Below are 4,981 nucleotides of genomic sequence, written 5' to 3'. Positions count from 1 at the left end.
CGACTTACGTATGTCGTAATTTCGACATATTATGTCGTAATTTCGACATAATAAGTCGTAATTACGACATAAAAATATATATTTTAGTGGCCCTAATAGGCTTTCGTAGAATCTATCTAGTATGTACTGTACCACCGAGAACGTTGCGACACGTTGTGTCGTTGGGCTGTGATTGAGTTAGGGATCGCCTTCACGCATCAACTAACACCAAGTTACTACCACATCGTGCAGATGTGTGTGGGCCGTAATAGAGTTAGGGATCGTCTTTCAAAGTCTGATATTTGGCAAAGAAAAAAAAACTTTTGTAGAGTTTAGGCGAGAACAACGCGCATGAATTTCTTAATGCGCGCGGGAGCTTTGAGACAAACAATTTAATTAATATGGCCTAATAATAATAATAATAATAATAATAATAATAATAGTAATAGTAATAGTAATAGTAATAATAATAATAATAATAATAATGATGATGATGATAGTGGTAATTGATAGTAATATTAATAATATTAAGAATTGAAGAAAATTGTGCTAAATGCGAAAAATAAAGTTGTGATTTGTTGATGGTAATATTATAGTCAATGTAACTGCTCTTGGGCTCGGAGCCAGTTTGGGGTGTAGAGGGCGTCATCGACAGCTACTGAAAGTAATGTAAAAAAGGTAAAGCATTTACGCTCGCACGCTCGCAAAGTTTCATGCATCTTTTTTTGGCCTGGTTGATACATGCTTACGAATGACGCGAATTTTCAAACTTCGCTCCGCCTCACAATGCGCACAAAAATGGACGATGAGGGCGCGTTGCACAGGAGAGATCCAGCCAGCCATAGATAGAAAGAGTTGCGACATCGAGAATTTAGAAGCCATTTTGTGTCATACGCGATGCGCGTTCTGTGTCTAACGTGATGTGCGTTCCTGTGTATAATATTGTATAATACAGTTAGCGGCCTGCTGTATAGTTTAATTCCATTTAATCTTTTTAGCAGTCGCGCATTTCATGTAACTATTTTTATAGATTTTTTAAAATGATTTCACTACTTTATATCCAATTTCATATTATAAATACTGTAATAATTTACTATTTTTGAGCAGTTCTTTACTCCTCGCCGATAGACCGAGAGAGCCCTTCGATGGCAAGCATTCTTCAATTAGGCAATCCTGCCATATAGACCCTTAGGTAGCTCCTGTTAGTTTTGCAAATAAATGATATGTAACACCAGCAAAAATTAATTAAATATGTATATCAAAATGCAATTAAAATCCGTATATAGGGTATATAGATTTTTGCTCTTTAAAATGAGCGAGCCCTATACAAATCTTATGTTATTAATTTGATTATTATTATTTATAAATATTAAAATAGTATAGGTCAGTTGACTGCAATATATAAATTGTGCTTTGTTTTAAATGTTATAAATTGTAAGTGTTAAATGATATACAGGATCTGTGATATATTCAACTTGTGTAATTATGTAACGTACATTTTATTGTATTAAAAGTCTCGCCTCTATTTTAATATTGTATTATGCTGTACAGTATGTTACTTTTATAAACACACTGCAAGAGCGTGTCCGCTGTTTTAAAAGTGTCGTTTCCAAAATAAAGTTATAATAATTATATAATAGTATGCAATAGAAACAGCAAATCATTTTTAAGATTATTAAACATAACCTTTATTTTCATTGTCATTCGTATTTATACAGGCTGTACAAAGATTTGAAATTAAGAAGAATCATTTTCTAATATTGTTTAGCGAACAACCTTTAAAGATCGTCAGAAAATTAAATTTTTTTCTTATTTAGCTTAAATATTTTTCCGAACGCATCTAGGCGAATGAGAAAATAAAAATAAAATTTTAATGATGAACGTAAACAGTGTAATAATGCAACTGATAAATGATTTAAATTTATATAACTATTAAAAACAATTAAAACCAATTAAAACCAAAGAAAAGATTACCCTTAAATAAAATAGGTCGGGTCTTCATTGATTAAAATGTGACGAATTAACGATAATTGAAACAATTCTAATTTTAATTTCAATAATTTACGCGAGTACGGAATTTACGCGAGCACGCACGCGCGCAAATATTCGATTATATATGAATTCTTATATGCTGTCCATACTAAGTGATGTTAATTATAAAATATAATTGTAAACCCAATTAGGTGTGTGAAATTAATATGCAATGTACATAACACATATACTTTGCATGTGTTCATCGGGAAGATTATGAAACAAAATGGACGGTGTGTACCACGTGACTTTCGTAAACCAAGGAGCGGAATGTCGCAACTCTTTATATATATGACTCTGGAGAGATCTAACACGCCCCACGCTGAAATCATAAAAAACAACACAGGATTTCAGAACTTTATTCAATAAAATTAAACACTTATCTACGACTAACAATGTTATTATTACAAATTCGCAACTACTGCTTCTTTGCAATGGATCCTCTGTATATTATACATAGCTTGGCGATTGGACCTCTTAGAAAACCTCCTGCTACCTTGACATCGACACTGCATACATTTCCGTCCTTGCTTCTATAGACAGACAGGACTTTACCCATCGGCCATCTTCCTCTGGGAAGGGTCTCATCTACTAAAAGAACAATGTCACTTACTTCTACGATTTGTCTTGGTGGTCCATTTGTGCTGTTTCTGAAGAAGGGCAAGTATTCCCTCTTCCAGCGGGTCCAAAAAAGCGAAACTATATACTGTACCTGGAACCAACGCCTTTTGCCATAAGCTTCAATTCTACCTACAGAAGCAACAGGGCCCTTTCGCATTAAGAGAAGGTGATTGGGTGTCAATGGCTCATCGTCATAAGCTTCTGGTGATAAGTCTGTAAGTGGTCTCGAATTCAATATTGATTCTGCTTCGGCTAAATCCGTTAATAGTACATCATTGTTAATCACCTGTTGTCTAAGAATATTACACAATATTTTTCTTACCAATCCGCCAAAGTGGCTAGCTGCAGGTGGGTTAAAATGCCACTCAACACCTTTGGTATGAAGGAATTCTTCTACGACATTTTGGTTCATATCAGTTACGGCTTTTCTAAGTTCCTTTTCACCTGCAACGAAGTTAGTTCCGTTATCACTGAACATTTTTGACGGTTCGCCACGCCTGGCCACGAATTGCCTGTAAGCGTTTATATAAGAATCTGCTTAGACTATCAGCAACCTCAAGGTGGACAGCCCTTGAAACAAGACAGGTGAAAATACATCCATATCGTTTGACAGTAGAACGACCTTGTCGGACGTCTATGGGACCGAAATAATCAACACCGGTGAAAGTAAAAGGTGGTTTATCCGCAGTGATGCGTTCGACAGGAAGAGATGCTATCTGCTGTTCACATCTTCTTGCATTCATTCTTTTTCCTGTTTCCTTAAATGAGAACTCAATTTCCCTTCTGATGGTGCTATCGAGCGTTGCAGCTAATACTGCAGCCATTAGCTCTAACCTAGGGATAGTGACAAATTTCATTGGTGTAACCCTAGCTTTACCAAGAACAAATTCTACAGAAGGTTTCTTACCTTGATTCTCAACGCGTAGATAGGCCACAGCAGCGTAACCCTTCTCCGACGCATCGCAAAATATATGCAGTTGAGCATCTGTATTTGAGTCAAAATTCATCCATCTAGGTACACTAACCCGTGACAATATTGATGTCCGTTCCATCCATTTGTTCCAGGTCGCCCTTTCACTGTCGGTCAATGGCTCGTCCCAATCTGCACCTCTCCTACACACCTACTGAAGGAGGGATCTAGCTAATAAAACATATGGAGCAGCCATACCTAAGGGGTCGAAGATCGAGCTGGTAATTGAGAGCAATCCTCTTCGAGTCGTTGGTTTTTCTTTGGTCGCAAGTTGGAATGTAAAGCTGTCCTTACCTGCGTTCCAACATACACCTAGAGTCCGCTCTGTAGGCTACGAAATCCTATTAGGGTCACTGAAATATATCTTTTTATGTCGTAATTACGACTTATGATGTCGAAATTTCGACATATTAAGTCGTAATTACGACATACGTATGTCGTAATTTCGACATATTTATGTCGTAATTACGACACTATTTATATGTATATCTCTTTAAAATCAATCTTAATTACTAAAGTTAAGGATAATTATTATAACTTTATTTTTGAAACGACGCTTTTAAAACAGCGGACACGCTCTTGCAATATGTTTATAAAAGTAACATACTGTACAGCCATAATACAATATTAAAATAAAGGCGAGACTTTTAATAAAATAAAATGTACGTTACATAATTACACAAGTTGAATATATCACAGATCCTGTATATCATTTAACACTTACAATTTATAACATTTACAGCAAAGCACAGTTTATATATTGCGGCCTACTGACCTATACTATTTTAATATTTATAAATAATAATAATCAAATTAATAACATAAGGTTTGTATAGGGCTCGTTCATATTCAAATTTAAAGAGCAACAATCTATATACGCTAGACGGATTTAGATTAGATTACATTTTGATATACGTATTTAATTAATTTTTGCTGGTCGTCACATATCATTTATTTGCAAAAATAATAGGAGCTACTTAAGGATTGCCTAATTAAAGAATGCTTGCCATCGAGGGGCTCTCTCGGTGTATCGGCGAGGATTAAAGAACTGCTTAAAAATAGTAAATTATTACAGTATTATTTTATAATATGAAATTGAATATAAAGTAGTGAAATCATAAAAAAAAATCTATAAATAGTTACATGAAATTCGACTGCTAAAAAGATTAAATGAAATTAAACTATACAGGAGGCCGCTAACTGTATTATACAATATTATACACAGGAACGCACATTACGTTAGACACAGAACGCGCATCGCGTATGACACAAAATGGCTTCTAAATTCTCAATGTCGCAACTCTTTCTATGTTCTATCTATGGCTCTGGATCTCTCCAGAGCCGTAGATAGAGAGAGTTTGGCCAACTTGGCGCATGGGC

Source organism: Anneissia japonica, unplaced genomic scaffold (genome assembly GCF_011630105.1).
Source record: "Anneissia japonica isolate Jap-2015-1 unplaced genomic scaffold, ASM1163010v1 scaffold847_len35154_cov120, whole genome shotgun sequence".
In the NCBI taxonomy this organism is placed as follows: domain Eukaryota; kingdom Metazoa; phylum Echinodermata; class Crinoidea; order Comatulida; family Comatulidae; genus Anneissia; species Anneissia japonica.
The sequence above is the reverse complement of the archived record's forward strand: the minus strand, read 5'-3'. Positions refer to the sequence as shown.